Source organism: Podarcis erhardii (assembly GCF_964252035.2).
Source record: "Podarcis erhardii genome assembly, chromosome: 6".
NCBI classification, from domain to species: Eukaryota; Metazoa; Chordata; class Lepidosauria; order Squamata; family Lacertidae; genus Podarcis; species Podarcis erhardii.
The window spans coordinates 96,696,888-96,719,909 of record NC_138510.1 but is presented as its reverse complement, the minus strand read 5'-3'; the positions used below and the strand labels follow the sequence as shown (position 1 = coordinate 96,719,909).

At 43.2% G+C, this 23,022-nt stretch overlaps 1 protein-coding gene across 2 annotated transcripts in view; it reads right to left on the bottom strand.

The window, feature by feature from the left end:
• TNR (tenascin R) overlaps window positions 1-19,883 on the bottom strand; it is a 381,470-nt gene extending 361,587 nt beyond the window's left edge. For both annotated transcript variants that reach the window (XM_081865105.1, XM_081865107.1), the window contains exon 1: window positions 19,471-19,883. The gene's annotated coding sequence lies outside the window, so the exon portion shown is untranslated. The remainder of the gene's footprint in view (window positions 1-19,470) is intronic.
• Between the last annotated feature and the right edge of the window lie 3,139 nt (window positions 19,884-23,022).

Here is a 23,022-nt window from a genome sequence, read left to right as displayed (position 1 = left end):
CCAGCCCCATTTCTGCAATCCCACACAGGCAGCAAAAAGGTGGGTCATTGATCCATTGATGGGTTAATAGAAGACATTCAGCTTACTGGCTGGCAACCTATGGCCACTCTAACCCAACCAAAGCCCACAAAAACTCTGTCTAGTCTTAAGGCAGCATCTCCCTACAACCCAGTGCCCTCCAGATGTTTGGGCCATCAGTAACCATTTTGCCTAACCATTGGCCCTGCTGGCTGGGTCTGATGGGAACTGTAATTTATAAAATGTCTGGAGGGCTCCAGGCTGGTAAGAGCTGGCTTAATCTAATATACATGTTCATGTCCTGTTGTCATTTATATGAAACTAGCACATTCTATGGTACTCCTGGGGCAGGGTGGCTTCTCTGAGATGTTATTGGACTACAACTCCTATCATTCTTGACCATTGCACATGCTGTCTAGGGTTGATTAGAGTTGTACTTCCAAAACGGCCACAAATTCCCCACCTTTGCCCTGGAATATGAACAGAGTCTAATGAGCGACACTTTATGTTCCCATATAAAAAGAGTTGCTTTGGGCGATCACAAGCAGCCAGGCAGCCTGAACCCCTGTTTTATTAAAAATCCAAAAAATTGTATTGTTTCAAGGCTATTGCTCTTTAAAGATGCCACTTCGCAAGGGCCTGCAAAGTGAGGGGGGGGGAGTGAAATATACCAATTTCTTTGTGCTTTATGCAATAAAGACCTTTCCACCTCTCCCTGTCCCAGCTCTGTTTGCTTTGATCATTGTGCATTTTATGTACAGAGAAAGGGCAGACACCCCCATTATCCACTGCCAAAATGCAGGCAACCTGCCTGCTACATTGATCTGCGCATGATGTATAGATCTGGATGAAGTCTTTTGCTATTTTATGGTGACTTCTCAACAGCATTAAACCTCATTTATACGTCTATAAATATATATGCGCCTTTGAATGGAGGCTTTACTGCGCCTTTCATAAGTTCCATCCATTTGGGATACAAATTCTCTCTCGCCGAAAAGACAGCCTATTACAGACCACTAGCAAAATACCCATCATTATGAAGGATGGGTGGTGGTGGTGGTGCGTGCATGCATGCGCTTAGGAAAGACCTGTGGCATAGCAAAGATTCTGCTCCAAAGATTGTGTGCATGGGTTTTCTTTGCTGTCAGGGGAGACCAAGCCACCCATTGTCAGGAGCAGTAAGCAAGATTTGCCCTCACCATCATTCCATCTGCAATTGCAGTGCAGTGCTTTCCCAAAGGGGTGGATGAGATGACAGCCCCACAGTTGCACTGACATCACACTTTCAGGAAATCTTTGGGGTTTAATGTGGAATAACTGATCTTCCCAACCACCAGATATTTCAACTAAATGAGGAGAAATGCCCTCCCTCTCAACTTACATTGGACATTTCTTCCCCAAAAGGATGTGTGGGGGGGGGGGAATCTGTGGACATTCATTGGGAGAGCAATTTTTGGGGTGACTTGAGGTAGTTAGTAATCTTACAGTGAACAGCAGATGATCCAAGGACTTCCCCCTCTCCTTTCTGGCTTTTCTTTTTTCTCTCCTTTTTTTTCCTTTTTCTTTTTTTCCCTTTCTGGCTTTTCAAAAAATATTCTTATTGCTCTCAGACCCCATGGACTCCTGGAGGCAGTCAATTGTTGTTTTTGCAAGGAATGCAGCATTCTTCAGTTTCAAAGTGCTCAGCAGCTGAGCTGACTAAGAAGTAAGCATAAAGGATCATTAAAAGAGGCAGAAAGGGTAGCCCCTCACCTGTACGTCTTCCCTCACCCAACCGTTCAATCTTTGGAAAGATTTTCACCCCCACTCCACCTCCTTGAAACCTCTGAATATTCAACAGGGCTAAATGTTCATCTCAGTTCATCTCTTAATTATTTCTCTAACTGAAAGAGCGACAATAACATCGATTGCGTCATTGCATACTTAAGTCACTAAGTGGCTCTGGATGTAGCTGCTGTCGGGAGTTTTCTTCTCCTGTTCCTGTTGGAGACACACAATAAATGACTAGTTTCCTGACTGGTCTGCCCTTTAAGCTTTACATAAAAGATGTCTGCAAATGTGACGAGAAGGCTGGCAACATCAAACCTGCTGTGTGGGACTCCCTTGCAGATTACTACAGTGCCTGTAGACAGACAGTCAACAGTGACCAGAGGAAGAATGACCACTGGGAAGAGCACAGAGAGAAGAAACATCTGCAGCAGCACAACCAGATGCCCCCAGCTGCAATGAAACGTTTCTCCTGTATAGGTTTCTATAGCCACAGCAGGTGCTGTAACCTTCTAATAGTTTGACTTCTCTTCTCCATTGTCTCCTGAGACAGATGGATGCCAACCAACAGGTCCTCACCTTCTGGTCACACTTATGCCTGCTAATTGGTTGTGGCATTCATGATTTCACCACCAGTGGTAAACTCCCATAATTCATTCTGTCACTAGTTATGGATAGTGAAAGGTATGGATTCACAGTCATCTCATGAGCTTCAGCCCATATTTGTATCTCCAGAAGGCATTGTGTATGACAAGTAGTAGGAGAGAATGAATGAGGATGAGATATTATTTATATTCTAAATGTCTGTTCTCCTTATGGTCTCAATGGAACCTTTAAGGCAGTTCACAAACAATATTAGAAACCATGTTAGAAACCAACAACCATAAATTAATCATGGCCTACAACTTGTACCCACATGTACCAAGGCAACAACTGGGGGGAAATATCCCAAATATGCCTTTAAAAGTCTTTTTTCAATAAACAAAAATCTTTTCCATTCTCCTAAACCCAGAAAGAAAGAGGGGGCAGAGAGATAATCAGACAGAGACCTCTATGGAGAGCATTCCAGTGGGACAAGAGTTGGGAACCATTGATAACCAGTGGGCCGGTTGTTATCAGTGACAAAGTTGATGCTACAACAGAAAAGGGCTTTGTGGGCCCTTTGTGTGCAACCCAGCTTTAGAGCACCCGGGGGAAATGTGTCTGCAGTTATCCTGTGCCCAAACAGTGAGTGTACAGAAAACCTCTGTATTTGTAACAGGATATTGCAATGTAGTGTTGTTATTCATTTATTTATGCCCTTACTTTTCTCTAGAAGTACTCAATGCAGCTTACAATATATGAAAAAACAAATATCAAGATAGCAATGTCAGGAACTGAAATATTTTGTCTTCATGCTTCATTTGTTCCCATTGAAAATAAATAAGGCTTGAAAATGTTTTATATAATTTTTATCCTTAGCACAGTGGCTCCCTTTAAACAACTGTGGGCCTAATTGCAAACATTTGATGTGTGCCAAGACACAACCCCCCTTCATCTTCTCTTCCTATCAGCTAAGTGCATGCTGTTAATGGAGCCTCTTTCATACAATTTGCCTTCCAGGCCATATATCATCCTTGCTGCTCTCTCCGAGTCCTTTCCAAACTGTCACCACCCTTCTTTAAATGAGGCACCCAGAACCAAACACTTTACTCCAGCTGAAGCCTCATCACTGTGAACAGCACTACTTCCCAGATAAAGTGCTTTTGTTCAAGGACCCTGAAATTGCCCTGGCCTTTATGCCACAGAATCACGTTCTCAATTCAAATCCATGGAGTTCTCAATTTTAAGCCCTAAATACTTCATGTGAACTATATATGAGTTTGTCATAGCGTTTACTGATGTTATTACAGCGATGCCCAACTTTTCTTCCATCACTGAACTCAAGGTAGCCTACATGTGGTTCCCAGTCACTGAGCAGAGGCGGTTTTAGAGTAGCACAACCGGTTCGGCCACACTGGGCGCTACACTACAGAGGGTGCTACAACAATGCTGTAGAACAGAGTGCGAGAAACAGGATGCCAAATTTTAGTATCACACAGGGCACTGGTAAAATTTGAGAGCCAAAAGTCTGCCACTGTACTGAGTCTCAGCCCCAGACCTGTATAAATCCAGTATGGTCACAGTCTCATGTGTTTTCAGGCCCTGACCTGGCAGATTTCACAGTACAAACAGTACAGACCTGGACAGTGCCAGTCTGATAGGCTGTCATGCACATTCCTCTGTGGCCGAGAGATGTTCAGAATCAGAGACAGAAGCTGAAGTAGGCAAGTGGGAGGTGGGAGGTCAAGAGGCAGAGATTAATCAGGCTGGTGAAGAGTGATGGGTGTCTCCCCCTCCTTCTGCGGCAATTTTCTCTCCCACTGTCTCCCAGAACCAGAAGGGGGCTGAAACAGTCAGAGCAATGGCAAGCTGCACACAGGCACAGTCTCCAATTGCTTGGAAAAAGCACCAGAGAGGAGGGGACTTAAATGTCTGTGGGGTGGTGGTTTACAAATGAGGCCAAAGACCACAGCGAAGAAGAAGAAGAAAGAGGAAGGAAGGAAGGAAGGAAGGAAGGAAGGAAGGAAGGAAGGAAGGAAGGAAGGAAGGAAGGAAGGAGGTATGGAGAAGAACAGCATCAAATGAGATGTTCTTTTTGGAGCAGCTCTATTGCCACTCTGGGTCCCCAACAGTGTTATTGTCTGGCGTGGGAGAGAAGAGTGGAAGCAGAAGGAGGTAAAGGAAAACAAGCAAAGCATCTGACAGACATCTGCTCTCTCTCTCTCCCCCCTGCCACTTCCACTCTCCAGATTAATTCAGCCACAGAAAATAGCAGGTGTCAAACAACTCTGGCTGTTTGTGCAAAGAACATGCAAAATGCCACCCCAGAAGGGCCTTAGCACCAGGTAAACAGAAGCCCAGCCAGGCCAGCTTGGAAATATGGATATGCAAAATACCAGTCAAGCCCCAGTAGCCATGGCAGGAAGACAGAAATGCCAGCCAGCCTTGAGCATTCATGCCAGCTGTAGCCTTAATTCCCTCCAAGGCTAAGCCAGGTCTTATGCATAAGCAGTAGCCACTGGCCACATCTAGGAAGAGCCAAAAGCCAGAAGAGGCAACAGCACTCATGCTCTGAAGGTGGCAAAGGCACCCCCTGTGTTTCAATAAAAGAGAGGGGTTTTTTTGCAGAGGAAATGCAGTGATTTAAGATGACAGGATTAAAGCCCCAGAAGAAGATATACAGGCAAACGAATCTTAAACCAAGGCTTCACATAGGGAACATAAAATAATGGTCACGAACAGTTATCCGTGGAGATAGGGCTCCAGATTTCCGAGTCCATGGGCAGGAGAGATGATAAATAAATTTTCACGGAATTTCAAAATACAGCTCTTGCCAAATTCCAAAATGTGGATTTTGTTAAGAGACTTTGAACTCTCAAGCTCTCAACATCTGGATTTCAGAACTGAAACTGGAAAATTATCTATTTTGATTGGATGGATAAGGTTAAAGTAACACATACGGTATCAAATTCTTTTGCAAGGTAGTTGTCCAATACTGAGTGCTACTGCAAACCAGCAGCCATAAGTTTTCAAATGTTGATTGTGGCTGCAAATCTTTCAGCGCTGCCCTTACTTGGGCTTGTAGGATCTGCATCATCTTCTTTCATGCTCAATACTGGGCCCCAGAAAAGCAGGGGAGGGAAAATAGCTACATCTTCCTCAGCTGCCCCCCTCCTGTTTATGAATCAGTGCAGCAAGCCACAATGGTACCTCCACCTCCTCAGACATTCAGGCCCTGTGACCAGCTTGTGGATCCTTGTTGCCTCAGCAACAAGACTGAGGTTGGTGTCAGCCAAAGCCTCAGTTGTGTGGCACTGGTCAGCACTTGCAGCTCTGAAGCTGTGCCTCCCTTGGAGCTGTTCAAGGAGCTCCTGTGCCCATTCGTCTCACCCTCAGAGAAGAGGGGAATTGTGGCATCATCCTTGGTGACACTGGAACCAGCACAAGCACATTCATTTCAGCCCGAGGCAGATGGTTCTATCCCCAAAATGTCAGATTTTCTAAAAGCATATCGACATTACGGACGAAGTGTTTTGATATCCCTCTTCCTGGAAAATTCCCCAAAACTTAGTTCTATGAAGCAAGCTAGGAAACTTTAACAGAGAATGCAGTGCATTTCACACCTGTATAAGATTCTTTGGGAGGAAACCATGGCAGTTATACTATTATATGTGTTTGTAGTATAGGGATATTCTCAGCCTGTCTAAGAGCAGTAATGTAATCTGTGAAAGATCCTTTTTTTTATATAAATATTTATTGAAAGTTTTTTTTTTAAATTACAATACAAATAAAGAAACAAAATAACACATATCATAACATATTTTCTTAACTTCTTTGGACTCCCTCGCATCTCCCGCTCCTGCGTTCCTAGTTTATAAATATCTAACCAGCAAATTATCACCTTATTTCCATTCTTGTTATCTAATTTTCCAATGTTGTATCTCTGATTTTAGATATCATTTATTCAAACTTTAGAAATTTAAATTTAGCCTAATAATTATCCAAAATTTGTCTTTTCTTAGATTTAACTTATCTTCATATTTCACTTCATCTAGCTTAATGGTGCCAGGTTGTTTATAATCTAGCATCCTTCTTAACATTCATACAATTTACAATGTTTCTGTAGGTAGGTCTTGAATTTCTTCCAGTCTTCTTCTACCGTCTCCTCTCCCAGGTCTCAGATTCTGCCAGTCATCTCGGCCAGTTCCATATAGTCTATCAGTTGCATCTGCCATTCTTCCAGTGTGGGTAAATCTTGGGTTTTCCAGTGCTTGGCGACGAGTATCCTTGCTGCCGTTGTTGCATACATAAAAAATGTTCGGTCCTTCTTTAACACCCTCTGGCCGACAATACCCAGAAGGAAGGCCTCTGGTTTCTTAGGGAAGGTATACTTAAATACCTTTTTCAGCTCATTATATATCATTTCCCAGAAGGCCTTCACTCTAGGGCAAGTCCACCAGAGGTGAAAGAACGTTCCTTCAGAAAGATCCTGAACCTACCCTGCCCTATAAAAAAAAAACATCCTTGAAGTCAGCGGTCTCTGTTAGAATTCCTGCTCCATGATTGCAGTCACGGGATTTTTGTCTATCACATGACGGTATATGTTTTGACTCCACAGAGAGGGAAGTGACGGAGACAGGATGTTTGTATTACTATATTCCGTGAAGTGGGACTATTGTCCTTTGTTCTTTCTCTTTGCTGTCTGATGTAGAGAGGGGGGGGGGGGACCATGTTGCAGTGCTCCGTATGTGTTTATATGTAAATAAAGTAGATTAGCCAAAATGCTGAGTTGCCGAGGTCTGTCACGCAAGCTGCGAAGACTCTGCGTATCCCTAAGTGTGCCAATGTCTGTTGGCATCGGTCGCTTTGATGTTTGGGCAGAAGAAAGCTTTTGAAGCCCCCGAACAAAAGACCAGGAGGAAGAGAATGTGCCAGTTAGGCAAGTGTCTCTGCCAGGGTCCTACTCGAGTGTAGGACGAGCTCCTGACAGTCTCTGTGGTAGAAATACAAAGTAACCTTTTAATAATGAAAACCTGCCACTCATGACCATAGTTAAAATGATAGCAGCCATTGACTAACTTTGAAAAACTCCTTCTACCAACAGAGGGACCTAGCAAAGGGACAGGATCAGCAATATATAAAACACTACTCCAAGACACCACAGGCCTCAGTACCACAATCAAAGACCAATGGGAACACGAGACAGGATATGAAATAAACCCCATCCATTGGCTGAAGCTGTGGACTAAACCACCCTTTAAACCCCTCTCAGCCAAGAGAAGAGAACTCACTTTGAAACTTATCTACAGATGGTACCTAACACCAGGTAAGCTAGTAGTCCCCCAGGGACTTCACCTAGGTGCTGGAGAGCCTGCAACACCATGGGCACATACTTCCACATGTGGTGGGAATGGCCCAGAATTCAACCTTTTTGGATATCAGTCTTACAAGAAATCTGCAAAATAACAGGTAATAGGGGAAACTCCTAAATTCACCCTACTAAATCTCTTCCAACACGCACTCACATGACAAAAAACTCATAAGTCACTTGCTCTCAGCAGCTAGGAGTGTCATAACCAGACACTGGAGTGAACATGGACCGCTGGTACCAACTGTATGGGAAACCGCACTAGTAGAAATGCTAACAAACTGAAATTATCACAGGGATCGACAAAGGAGGACACTTTCACCCCTTTATACATACACAGGCCAACAAGGCAATGACTGACCACCAGCACACCACATAACACATGAATCAATATGGATAACGCAACGCAGCAATTCCCACCCCACATGACCAAAACACACTGCAAACAATCAACTGCAACCCACCATGCCTTGGGCCCTCTGATCAATGCGGTGCTGACAAAAAAGCACCACTCATATACTCTGCAAAGAATGAAAGTTTACTGTCTCCCTTACCCTCCTCCCCACCTTTTCTTTCTTTCTTCTTCTTCTTTCTTCCTTTCTTTCTCTTTCTCTGTTTCCTCCCCCCTCTCTCCCCACTTCTCTCTCATCCCTCAACCCCACATTACCTATAACAAAAATGTCAAAAATTGACTGTAATGGAACTGTAGGAAAGATTCTATGATTTGAAAACAAAGACACTGAATGTACTTTTGTTACTTATGGAAATCTTTTAATAAAACATAGCATAATAATGATAATAATTCTGGGCACTGTAGTTTGCCCCTCACTGAATTTCAGTTCCCAGCAATTCTTGACCTGCTGCAGTGCCCAGAATTCTGTGAGGGCCAAAATGTGCTTTGAACGTGCTTGAAGGCATAGTACGTATGCAGCCTTGGATTTCCTTTGTGTAGGATCCATCTAAAGGCAGGAGCCACAATCATTTGAAATGGTCTTTAAATAAAGGTCAAATAAAATTGTTATCTGAAACTTTGGGGATTACTTTTTAAATGCTATGCTCAAGCCAGGTATTCCTCTTGTCCAAGAGGTAAGCCATAGACTATATAATTACAGAGAGGAGTGTCCTGAGGCCTAACTAGAATATCATGCTCTGAGAGAAGGTCAAACTGTTGCTGCTGACCAGGGTGGATAAAAATCAATGATATATTTTTTAAAATAAATTGGATTTTTAAATTATTATTTAAATGGGATTTTTAAAATAAAATGCTTTTGGAGGAAAACTCTTTCTAAAGATAGTTTTCTATTTAGGTTACATTATACTCCAAAGGCTATTCATCAGGAAATAAGGATTTGTTTTAAGTTTTTCAAGTATGCTAAAACTCAAAGTTGTTGTTTTTTTAAAGTTTAATCACATCAGTTAACAAACATGGATACATATGCTATAATGTTATTGCTTTAGTTAAATAAATTGTTTAAATTGTTATTAAGGAAATGGTTATTTTTCTCCTTCCAATAAAGTACATCAGAAAAGGTGTCCAAATATAAACAGTTAACTTATTAAACCTAACAATAATTTCATAATTATCTGTCTATGTATTTCTAATAGTATAACCAAATTAGTAATGTTTGATATAACTGTAAAAACTACTCTGGAAATTTATTATTCCAAAAATGAAACCTTTGTCTGGTTGTAAATATTAAGATTATACCAGCAAGAATCAGTCTTTCTGTAAAAAAAAAAAAAAGATTTAAATCAAGTCTTACTGACTATTGATTTAAGTCAAGTCTTACTGACTAGTGATTTAAATCATGACTTAAATCAATTTGATTTAAACCAAATCTACCCTGCCGCTGACTGTCATCTTTGGTGTCAACTTCAAGAAGAGACTTCTTCCATATTGTTTTCAATCACCTTCCCAAAAGGAGAGAGAAACAGAAAGGCAGTGATGCCTGGAGTATTTTGTCACCCCTTCTCAGTTACCTTATGTCCTATCAAGTAATGAATGCCAGTAAAATCCAGATTCTACCAGGCTCTGCCAATAACCACCAGATTTCATTTTGCCACAACTCAGGACTTTTGAAGCTAAAAATTATCCATTGAAGCTAAAAATTAAAATTAAATTAAAATTAAATTAAAAATTAAATTGAAGCTAAAAATTATCTAGTTCTGTACTTTAAACTTTAAACATTTTCAGTTCTTGGCTGGAGGCAGGAAAATTAACTACGAACCCCAAAATTTGGGATAGTCTCCAAACCTGTGCCAAAGTTTTCCAGGGCTTTTTCTTTTTTTCTTTTGTTTTTTGCAGCATGTTGCAGGAAAAAAACCCCATGTTTTGCAGTGCCCCACAGACTGAATTGTTACAAAGAGGGATGGGATAAAATATGTCTAGCATCCTTGCAGGTGCATCCCCTCGCTCATGCCTGCTGACCACTGAAGCACAGACATGACCTTGCAATTTGTTGGCTTGGTGGAGCACCAGTAGCAAATTGATAAAGCAAGTTGGTAGCAGCCCCAGTGAAGAGGTGCTCCAGGTCTCCAAGATAAGAAGAGCTGAAAAATGCTGTTTGCTGAATGTTTACAGAAAGAAGCAAAGTTCAAGTTGACCAGCAGACATATTATTGATAACTTTTTAGAGACGGGTGAACTCATCATAATCTAATTCAATATGAATCTGCCACAACCAGATTAATTAATGCAACTGCAGTCTGATTTCCTGTTTTTGAGACTTGATAGTAAGCTGGAATGTTGGTATGTGCACATTATGTTGTCACCACGCAAGGAGGGGAGCAAAAGGCTAATGATGCCTTGCTTATGTCTTCCACCTCTCTTTCCCCTTTTTATTTTTGCATTCTACTCTGGAAATCACAGTATGTTTGCACACATATTTGCATAGAGTTGGTACTATATTGTGGGAGAGTAGTCAATTGTCCCCATCCAAAATAGGTGCAGTTGCCAATTAATTTCAAAGACCATAAGCATGCTAAACTCTGTGTTGAACTGAAGTCTATATAGTATATTTATTAAGGCAAGCAGGTTAAAGTGATTTTTTTTGTAAGTGCGACATTCATTTACTTTTCCAAATTGTTCTAATGAGATTTAGAAAAGGATTAGCATAGGTAAAGACCAGATATTTGCTGCCCACTCCCATGATTGCATATTACCTAAATCAGGATCTGTAAAAATATTAATTACACATTCATACTCCAGAACGCTGCTCCAGAAATCAGACTGACCAATTTGCAGGGTCCCATTTCTCCAGTGTCTGAACTAGAAAAGGCCCAATTTTACCAGCTCCTCAGAACAGGTACGAGTGTTGCAGTTTCTAGCATCTGGCATCTCTAAAACTTTCTAGACCAATGAGACAGAGTTGACTATAAGGACATAAAGGTCAGAAGGAGAGGATATAAAGTGTGATACAAAGACTGGAAAATAAAAAAAACCTGTTGAAGGGATGGAGGGAAGTCACGAGCTCAGTAGAGCAAAGAAATTATTTGCTTTATTATTGGTATGTTGAAATATTGTGTTAAAAAGAAATCAATAAAAATTATATATATATTTTAAAAAAAACTTTTGATGATACCAGCCACCCATATTTGGAATGAAAACAAGTCCCAGCAATCCTTCCCATATGAAAAAAGGCTTTGTGGATGCCCTAGAGGTACCCAAGGCAGATCTAGAAGGTTGCCTGATAACATGCAGTAGGGAAAGCTTCTATTTCTTGGCCTCTCATTCTTACTTAGCTAGTAGCTGTATCCAGGCTACACCAATTTAAAGTGCAAGTGGTGGTTTGTGTAATGGAATGCTATTGCGTTTTTCTTTTTAAATCCTGCACATTTTTCACAAGCACTGAGTTTTCTAGTTTAGTATTCTCCCTGATAACGCTCATTTTCTAGGGGCAGGGTTTTGTTGTTTTGTCGCAGTCTGAAGTGGTACAGCTCAGAAACAGGTTGACAACCTCAGTAAGCCATCAGCTCATATTCCATAGAAGCAGAAAATGCTGGACTTAATTTCTTCCAAGCACAGCTGAAAAGAGTGTGAGCAAGAAGTTGAGATCAGAGGGTAAGATCTGTCGCTGATTGCCTCAGTTGCTACATGCTGGAGTTTATCTCTCTTCTGCTTGGGCTGCTTTATGAATGAACCAGCTGCTCCTGCCACTGAATTTATGAGAAGCCTTTGTATTTGCTTACATAACATGCTCAAAGCCTTGCACATTTATATTCCCCTAATTATACCTCCCTCTGTATTTGCTTGTTGCATTTTCCTTTGGCAATTGAGGAAAGAATTGACACAAATGCACAGAGCAGGCTGCTTGGTGTGAAGGACTGATTAAGGAAAGTTTCAGCCTCTTCACACATGACAACTTTCCTGTCCAAATTAATTTCACACTGTCATGCATGAAAATCACACAAGCATTTCTTTTGCCGTGATTACATGGATTACAGCTGCAAGGAGCAGCTCCCCATAATTTGTAACGGCAGTGAACCAGATTCTGGCATGATTCTGAGACACACCAGCCATAGAGATGGGCACAAAGAAATGATTCTACCTAATGTGGCAAAATGTCAGGTGTGAAGTGGCCCTTGAACATCCCAGACGTGGATTTCACCAGCTCAAAGGCAGGTTCATTGCAGCTGAAATGGTCACCGTTGAGCAACTGCTTGGTGACCTGCATGAAATAGGTTTGATTGCAGTAGCTGTAGTAATGGTCCCTGTGTGTGTAGAGACCATCTACCACAGAGTACCTGCTGCTAGGGACAACCAACAGCTAGCGGTGTAGCTAGCTGCTCAGGTGCCTGGGTTGGTGCAAACGCCCTGCACCCAGGGGCAGGGCAAGCCACCCATGGGGCAGGGCAAGCCGGGGCAGAGCACACTGCACAGAACCTCCATAGAGTTTGCAAGCCTGACGTTGCCGTTTCAGGCAGCGCGGAATCTGCAGGTGCCAGAGCCACTGTGTCACTCCCCAGGAGAGACATGTGGCTCGGGCATTGCAGGCCAGGCCCTGCGGTCACCCCCCTCAGTGATGACACCCAGGGCGACCCTCACCCACCACACACCCCTCCTACGCCACCGCCAACAGGGGAGAGAAGCATATAGAGGGGAGATGTGGAGAGAGAGAGTTGTTGCTTTCATGTTCTGCTTGTAAACTTCCAGAAGTATCTGATGGGCTGCTGTCAGAAGTGGGAAGCTGGACTTTTCATCAGATCCAGCAAGGAAATTCTCATGTACCTATACAGGCTGTGTATGCACAGCTCCCTCTGAAGTGCTGCAATTTGAGGTTTACTAAAAGCACTTTTGTAGAAGTCACTTTGCAAGTGTCTATGCATCCATGAGCACAAACACTTGGAAAGCAAGTGGGTCCTTGCCAACTGAACCCACGTCAGGGGCTTGTCTTCTATAGCTCTGTAACACACATTTCAGTTTATTTGCTCCCTCCCCTTTCAATGCACACCATACTCCTTAAAAATAAATAAATCCTGTGAGTTTATTAATATATGGGAAGTCTAGTAGCACAGGTTGCTCAAGCTTAGTTATATTGCACTCAGTGTATGCCCAGAGGTTTCCTTCCCTTGAGCTATGCCGACAAATTCATGGCTACATTTCTAATTGTTTGGTAGCAGGGCGGTGGGGGACAAGGCACTCTGGGTTGATTATCTTTGAGGTACTTCAGAACACCAAATGGCTCAGGTAGTTCTCAGGTCACTCTCCATGGAAGTGTGGGCAGGTTAGGAATGGCTACACAAAAGCTGTCCCAAACTGTCGTAAGGCCCTCCCCAATAGGAGATTCCCAGAGAAGGCACTCTTTTTTTTTTTTTAATACCACAAAGATGTTTAATCCTACCAATTATATTCCATTTCAAATAACGTCAAGTCTTTCATAAATTTGCGCTACATGGAAAAAATTCTTTGTGATCAATAGTAGACATTGTTGAGCACTTAAATCCCCCAGAGAAGGCACTCTCAGTTTCAGAACACATTGGAAAATGTAAGGTGGCTCATAACTGCTCTAGCGAAAGGCAATTGCAAAACACCAAAGGAACACTGACCAAAAAATATATGAATATGCTTTATGGCTATTTGTGTACCCATAGTCTCTCTACTTGGTGCTCTCCAGCTATTTTTGACTACAATTCCCAGCATGGCCATGTTGGCCTGGGGTTGATGGGAATTGTAGCCCAAGGCACCTGGAGGGCAGCAGGTTGGGGAAAGCTGCTCTAACCGCATCACGGTAGTTAGAGTCCAGGCTGAAGGGGCACTGAAAACAGAATGTTAGATGGCTTGATTCAGAGTTTCAAAGATGCCTGGATCACAGCAAGTTCTGCATGTCGTCTGGGAATGGCCTGTTTTTACACTCACACCAAGGATAATACAGTATTCTGTAACCTTGTTATCACCTGAAGGAGCCAATAGCACGAACCAAGCCACCTCCTCCATATGGTGGAGTGAGGTGTATATGCCAAAGCGTGATTTGGAAAAGAAGTTGAATATGCAAACAGTATTTATCAGATAAAGTAGGGAAATTGAAGCCCGCACCCTGGTTCATTAGGTTTGAAAAGATTACAATTGTTTCATGTGGAACTCACTGCCAACAGGATGCAATTGCTGTATTTAGAAGAGGACTAAATAAAATGAAGGGCACCCAAGAGCCCCAAACCGTTAATGAATTGAAATTTCTCAACAATAATTAATGTCTCTGAACAGGCCTCAAGTGGTACCATTACAGTTTGCCGATCCCCATCCCTACCTGCACCCAAAAGCCACAATGTTGAAACTGAACTTATGGCTACAGATGAACATGACTTTTGTTATGTTGGTAATTATGTAAATCTTGTCATGTTGTAAGCTGCCTTGAGTATTGTTCTAACTCCAAATAAAATGATGATGATGATGATCACAGAATGATTTTTTGAGGAGTGCCAAGGCCCATGGAGATAAGCATCTTTCTCCCTCCCATCTTGTCCTGGGTCCAAGGGCTGATTCAAACACAGCTTTTTGTATCCAGATTGCTGTTCCATTTTGGAACTCCCATGCAAACCACACATAGTGATTATTTGTTGAAGCTTCTTTCTTGCCAGGTGCAGATAAAGCAGCACCCATGTACTGGGAATCGATAGCTAATTGCAGATTCCCACAGTGTGTACAAATGGAAAAATAGATTCCTATGTAAATATAATGTGCAACAGGCTTCTGCACACATATGGAAGTAATTTCTATGCAGGGTGTCCGTAATGTTTGCTATTAATGGAATCTGGAAGAGGGAAATGGGGTTGAGCTTTGGAGAGATTTCTGTCTAGATGTGAAGAGAAAGCACAGCTACCAACAAGGGGAGAAGGTGCTTCTGCTGTTTCAAGCACTGAGAATATGATATTGTTGCTGGCCTGTTGGTGTGGAAGTTAAGTGCAAATACAAGCAATTCCCTGTACACATACACACACAGTTTTTAAAAATGAGAGGAAAAGCACATACCGTACATAGCATATTGTGCCAACATTTTTATTTTTCTGGGAAATGCATTACATGCAGATACTGCTGCCAAGAGTATAATCAGCTTGTGTGTGTGTGTGTGTGTGTGTGTGTGTGTGTTTAAGTCATTTGTAACACAGAATCCCCCAGACCTTCACTTCTTTAGGCAGGCCTATTTTCCCATCAACAAGAATCTGCAGCCAAAGCCAGCAAAAGTGAAAAGCCTTTTACTTTAGCTAATAGAAATTGAGTCAGCCCCTTAGGAACTATCTTTCTTCTCACACTATTTTCTGGGTTCTTTTTCCCCAGGAAGGAAATCTTGGGGTGTGCCTTTCAGTCTCTTATTGGAAAGCCAGGATATCAAAGAGGAAAGTCACAGAACCCTTACTCCAGTGTACCTGCCTCTTAACAAGTATGTCATGACCACACTCTGTGGTGGAGGTAACTGTTATGCAATGGTCTCATGAGAGAAAGCCAACATGATGCAAACTGTAAAATGATCCTCAACTTTGCTTACAACTCACTGGCTTATGTCCTAGCAATTTCCACTACAGCTACAATATCTATTTCCCCCATATTAAAGAAAAGAGAACTCAAAATGACTCAGAAGATGTTACTGATTAGATCAACCATTTTAGTAAAGCATCAGATTACTATACCATGTTGAACTGTATTTGTGAAAGTTTTTGCATTCTTTTCTACTTAACTAAGAATATTGCAAAATTTACCATTATAAAGAATTCTGAACCATTATTCTCTCCCTCCCTCTCTCTTTCTCTCTCTCTCACACACTGTATATACATGATGACAGTGATTCTCCAACATTTATGTTATCCTTTATCTACCAAGGAACCTCTGTATGTCTGCCATGCCATGTGGTCCTCATGAATTGCAGAATATTATGGGACATGTTCTGCAGTGCCCCCTCAATTCATGTGGTATGCTACGTCAGGAATGTTGAGCTTCAGTTGCCATGTATGAATTGAGAATGCAATCCCAGACCAAATCCAGCTCTCCCCTGAAGTTGCACATTGCAGAGGGAGATTGGCTGCTGTCAGCCACTCATAGAATTGTAGAGCTAGAAGGGTTCCCAAGGGTCATCTAGTCCAACCCCCTGCAATTCAAGAATATCCTAGTGGCCCAGATGCTTATTTAATAATTACATTTTTACCCCCCCACCTTCCAGCCAAAACCTGAGCCTCAAAATAGCTCGCAGATATTAAAACCCTACACACACACACACACACACACACACACACGTATGTATGTATGTATGTATGTACACACACACACAACACAAGACACAAATATCTAATAGTTATATTAAATAACTTTTCAGAAAATTGCATGTAGTGCTACTTGCCTAGTGTATGTAGATGGCCTCTATCATGCCTGTCTCCCCATTTTCCCTTATAAAGCAGTGCAGCCAACACGGAGATAATATAAATGGCATATAATAAGGAGGGGCAAACAATAAGGAAGACTGGAAAGGGTGGAGGGAGATGTACCAATACAGTTCATAATATTTCTACAAAGCAGAAAAATTAACACCAATATATCCAGCAACACCTTACATTGCACAGCACCTCAAAGAAAAAGTATTTGGGACACTGCAAGCTGCTGTTTACAGCCCCAGTTTCCTGGAACACAATCTGAATGCTACGGCATCAATACAGCTGCATGAAAGTTGACGATCTTTCAAAATGCATTTGTGACAATCCTTTGGAGTACCTTGTTTTCAATATTCTGCCAGAGCTTTTGACTTAATGCTTAAGACGACAACACAGCTAACTATGTGTGTTTGTTTCCAAGATCCCCTCAGAAAAGGGCAGCTTCTCCTCTGTTGCAAAACTTGACTCTGCTAGATCAATTCTGGTTCCCATAAGTTTTTAGGGTATTGCTGCAACATTTATTTTTATGTTAACTATTCCCACTCTTTCAGATACTCAGGAGAGTTTCAAAAGCAGAGAAAGTGGTGGGTAGAATGCTGCACCAAAGCAGAAGAGTCTAGTCCTAATGAATGCACAGAATCCCTAATTGTGTATGAATTGGTGCTTTGGACCATAGCCATGCTTTATATGCCTTCTGTGGTGAAGACTCTTGCCTCTGAATGCTTTTGTGTTCATCTTTAAGGCACTCCAAGTCTCTGTTCCTTTTGCTGCAACAGACTAACATAGCCTTGCGATTCTGCCCTCTTTGTATCAACGGCCTGCACAAATGTACAATGGGATCATTTATAGAGTCTAAATTTCAGAGCATTGAGGAATTGCAGCAATCTGTAAAATAGAGGAGACCCATTTAAGAGCTCACAATAAATATTGATAAAATGCAGCATTGCCCATTGGCAAAGTGACCTCAGTGGGCATCACACTCTGTTGGGTTCTGTAACCACAGTGGAAGCACATGGCACAATAGCAGTGTCCGTTATGGAAGACAGAATAGCTCAGAGGGTGTCACATTAGACCAATGGCATTGATAGAAGTATCAAGTTTCTGATTTCCAAATAACTTTTTTTTCAACCTGCAAGCTTCTGGATGCAGCATCTAGGTTGCTGCTGCTTGAACACAGGCACTGTGCATCTCAGAAGCCTGTTATTTACCAATATATTAAGCCAGATGAACAGAATTCTAAGAACCACTCAGGATCTGAATTTTTTGTATTATTTCAGAGGTCTAAAAGATCAACATCAACGCAAAAAACATAGTGACAAACAAAATGTGATGGGTGTTTAGGACACGGATATAAAATAATCTAACAAGTAATGTTTTTATACAAATCAATGTTACCTTCACCATCATTTGTAGTTCTGATCACCTTGTTTGGGGAAAAGACTTAATACAACTGGAAGAGGTGCGGAGATAGATATTGATCAGAGATGTGGAGTCCTTTCTTATAGGAATAGACTAAAAAGGACAGGACAGCTATGGGGAGAGGGACTAACATATAAAAAATAATGAATAGTAAAAGGAAAACCAGCTCTGGATTTTGCCTAATACCTTCTGATGCACTGAAATCAAACAAGTTCAAAATGAGCAAAGAGGGAGGAAGTTTCCAAGGAACACAAGTTGATTTGTGAAACTCACTGTCACTGGAAGTGGCAATAGCCAACAGGGCCACTGAAACCAGCTTCCAGAAAACCATGAAACTACTTTCACAAGCCCAAAGGACTTGTAGTTTTTATTTTCTTGAATATATCCCCCCCCCCATGCCACTGGTTCTGAAACTGGAAGGCATTGTAAAGGCAGTTTGGGACAGGCAGTGGGGGTGGGGTAGCAGTTTCAAGTAAAAAAATGCTCTTCTGTGTCATGACAAGCCTGAGACACAGCTGCAGTTGGGATCCTGCCTCAGATCAGGATAAAGAAGTGCTGCCTATTATCAGCCAATGTAGTGGCGAAACACAGGGGCAAGTGATGAATACATGGAGAAAAGGGAAGGAGAATAAAACAAGGTGGCTTACGGTAGCAAAGGGGCAAAAAGAAGAAGTAAAAGCTAGTTGGAACAATGGGGTTTGAAACAGAAGCAATAAAGGAGCTTGGCTATGACAGCTGCATCTTCCCAGGGACTCTCTTGCCCATTTAGCATGCAAAAAATGACATTTCCCCCACCACTTTCTCCTTTCGCTGCAGGCACTGAGAGTAAGTTGACTCTCTTTAACCTCATTTTAACAAGTCTGGACACAAAAGTGCAGCAGCATCAGATTTCCTGGGGGGAACCCCCCCCCACAGCTGCTCATCATTAACTTGTGCCCTATCACTCCCCACTCCACCCACCGCCATCTGTACCCCAAGAGGGGTACCCAGCAACTGCAAACCCTATTAATATCTTCTAGGGACCTCTGCCAGCACCCACAAGCTGGCAGTTATGAAAACCTGGCCACTCGCCCATCCTGCTTCATCTGCAGGGCAGTACAGAAAAGCGAGGAGCCAACCACAGGCGCACACACCCATCAACCTCCACCTCCAGACTCCTCTTCGGCTCCTCGAAACCAACCTCGAAACCAGGAAAGAGTTAACAAGATGTGCTCTCCTGCACAGCAAGGAGACCCGACCGCGCACCTATGCATTATTGCACACCCCACCTGCCTATAGGAACAAGCGCAGAGAGGCACACAGAGCTGCCTCTCATTCAATGCACAGAGAAAGAGGTGAGCTCGCTTCCCAGTATCCGAAGAGGAAGAAGGGGTGAGAGCGGCAGGCGGCCCATTGCGTCGCTCTCCTTGGTGCTGAAACAAGCCAAGCCGCGCAGTGCAAAGAAACAAGTAACGCCGGACTTACCCAGGCTGGGAAGAGCAGCAGCAACCCAAAGGGAAGAGAAATGGCCCCAGTCCAGAGACCGCCTTGGCTCTCGAATCCACCGACGGCTGGGCTGTCTGGCCCCCAGGCTGTCCTCTTCAGCCCCCCACCCGTCTCCTCTTCGTAGAAGGAGAAAGAAGCCGGCAAGAAGCAAAGCTGGGGGCGGGGAGATGGGGGGGGGAATCAGGTAAATGATGAGGCGGGGGGAGTCAGACGACTCACGCGGCCGGTGGCAAATCTCCTCCAAGCCCCCTGCTTGCCTCCTATTTCCCTCTCAGTCTACTTGTGTTGAGGCAAGAGCCCTAGCGCAGCTGAAAGGTTCCCCAGCCTTTTTTGCGCTCCCCTCCTCGCTCGCTCGCTCTCTTCAATTTCAGCAGCGTGGAGTCTTCTCTCTCTCGCTCTCTCTCTCTCTCTCCCTCCCTCCCTCCCTCCCTCTCCATCAGCCTGCAAGGAGCCACCTAGTGGCCAAATGGAGACGCAGCCCAAATCCACACACACACACACACACACACACACACACACACACACACACACAAACAGGGGTCCACTCTATTCGAAGCATTTTTTTTAAAGCCTCCTTTATGGCAACTTTAGATGCTGTTTTGCAATGTCCCCAGGAGTGCGTGGGGGTTCAATACACTTTTGCCACTTTTCCCATTGACAGGTTTGGTCCACCCAATGACATCTCATTTTTCTCAAGGATAGGAAAGCATCAGTCATATTGTGCCAGTCACTCCGATCAGGACAAACTCAGAGCCTCTAGTTCCAACTTGCAGGGTTTCACGGCCTATCAGATCTGTAGATTTTTAGGGTCATTTTATACATTCAGCTTTACCAGAGGTGGAGTGGGGAGTGGGGGGTGGAGTGGATGCTTGAATACTTCTAGCAGACAACACAGCTTCTGTGCAGTATCCAGCTTCTGTACAGTCAAGAATAGGGTTAAGCCTGCTTGAGCATAGCCAAGGGGGCGGGGGGGGGGCAGCTGCCTCCCCATCAAGCAAAACAATAGAAATATTTAACTAACTGACCAGTAACATCGGTTCTGCCCCCACTAACAAAATCTTACCCCCCCCCATGAGCCAAGGTGTGGGAGAAGAAATACATATTAATTATCTTATTATATTACATTATTGGAAGCAACAGCAGATCTCGTTGTTACTGAACCAGTGAGCAAATCTGACCTGGATGTCATTATGTTGGTACACCAAGCCTCCTCCGGCTGGTCTCCATGCCATTCTCTCCTTTAGCCAGTGACATCCTACAGGCAGCTGGGAACAGCAGGTGCAGAGAGGGCTGTTGCACTCAGGTCCTGCTTGTGAGCATCTCAAAAGCAAATTGTTGTCCATGGTGAGAGCAGAATGCTGGGCCAGGTCTCTCTCTCTCTGTGAATGCACATGCTCACATTCTTGAAACGTTGCTACCATATGTAACAATTAATTGCCAGCATTCTGTACACTGTTTGGTTATCCATTTACCTTCCTCCTTGGACCTGTGGGTGGAAGTTGTGATCCAAAACATCTGCCACTCTGATGGGAGTTGTAACTGAAAACATTTGGAGAGCACTAGGTTGGGTTGGGGGAAAGCCACATTTCCCCCCTTTCATCATAATGGAAGTGTAGTGCAGTACATCAGTGCCTTGCTAAAGGTTATCAAGCGAGCTTCATAAAGATTAAATGGGACCTGCCCTGTTGGAGCAGACCAAAGGACAATCTAGCCGCTGATTCTGTTTCCAGCAAAAGTCAGCCTCTGGAAAGATCACAAGTAGGGTATGAGGGCCACAGCGTCCTCCTCTGATGTAACAGAGGAGGAGGCAGCTAGGTTAAACTCAACTCTGACGTTTATTTTTGTATGTGCAGGGATCTATTTGTCTTTTAATACCGAAGGACGTTCAGTTGTGTGAGTCTCCTCCCTGCTCCCTGCAGTCTAAGGTGAAGCAGCCCCGGAATAGGTTTCTGTTCTCATCCTGAAACAAAGTTCTTAACCCGAGGTACTATTTCTGGGTTAGTGGAGTCTGTAACCTGAAGCATATGTAACCTGAAGCATATGTAACCTGAAGCGTCTGTAACCCGAGGTACCACTGTAAATTTAGCTTCTGCACAGGCACCTCTGAAGTGTCCAAAACACTCCCCACATGTGTTATCTTGGGATTGCTCTTTACAACAACCCAACAAGGTAGGTCAGATTTAATAATTCCATTAAACAGGTAAAATTGGGCTGAGGCTGAAAATCGTTGCTTAAGGAAACATAATGAGTTCATGGCAGAGATGTGATTCAAACCCATGATTTCCTGAGCTGTAGGCAAGTCTCTTACCCATGATGCTACTCTAGCATTCCTCTGGATAAGGCACCCACTTCCTCATAAAAGTAGCTTAATTTACCGTGGGCCATTTGGCAATGGTGTCCAGCTGCGAATCATCTGCTGTGTATTTTCACACCTCATTGCAAGAGAAAATTCTCTGCAATGCTCCCCATGTACACAACCCTGGAGGGGGTCCATACACAGCACTGTAAACAAAACAGCAGCAAGCTGACACTTGAAGCAATTAGAAAAATCATGTTGGAGGCACTGGTGAGATGAGACTGCTTGGGGTCTCCTGGAACCAGCTGAACTAAGAAGTGAACGTCTTGGGAAAACACGGGAGCACCAAATCCCCCATAGTTATCCACTTTTGGGGTAGTTTTCTGCCAACGCTGCAACTGGATGGCCCAACTGCTAGCTGGGAGGTCTCCTTGTTGGAAGATTACAAAGACAAATATTTGCTCCCCTGATATGTCAGTGATCAGCTTTCCTTTTTGCAGTCTTGGCATGTATCCTGCCTTGCAAGTGCAACATCCAACTCCATTAGGCAGCAGTGCAACTAACTACAGCCCTAGCATAGGATGCAGGTGACGCAGGGATCCCAAGTGTGGTGTCCCCACCAGTACCTTGTGTGGTACCCGCAAAAGGTCTTAGTAAAAACCCCTTCAAAAATTCACAGTACACATGTAACTGTTTGCTCCGCTGTTTGTACTGGCTCAGCATCTCCTATGTCTAGGGCTTTTTTTCCAGAGGGAACTCACGGGAACTCAGTTCCTGCACCTCTCAGGTGGGTTCTATTCTAAGAGAGCAAGGGAGGTGTTCATGGTGAGTTAAGGCACCTTTTTTTTCTCTAGAAAAAATAGCACTGCCTGTGTTGAATATGTCCCCTGAAAGATGCCCACACTTCATGGGATGCCAGAACTGGGCATTCTCCCTCTTCCTTCAAGTGGAGAAGATGTGCTTCTCTCCATGAGTGAACATGGCACTGGCTGATGTGAGTGGAGAAGTAGAATTGGTTGATGAGAGCTTTTGGAGCAAAACATGCAATTTAAATAAAGAAAAAAGTTCACTGGGATGTAATATCAAGTATGTAAGTACAGTAAATAAACATACAAAACATGATGGTTGGTTTTTTTTAATGGCTTCTACCTTGTTTTTCCTTCCAAAGGAAAGCCCCAAACAGCTAACAATAACACCCACTCAAATAATATACAAAAATTCTGATTTTGCTGGGC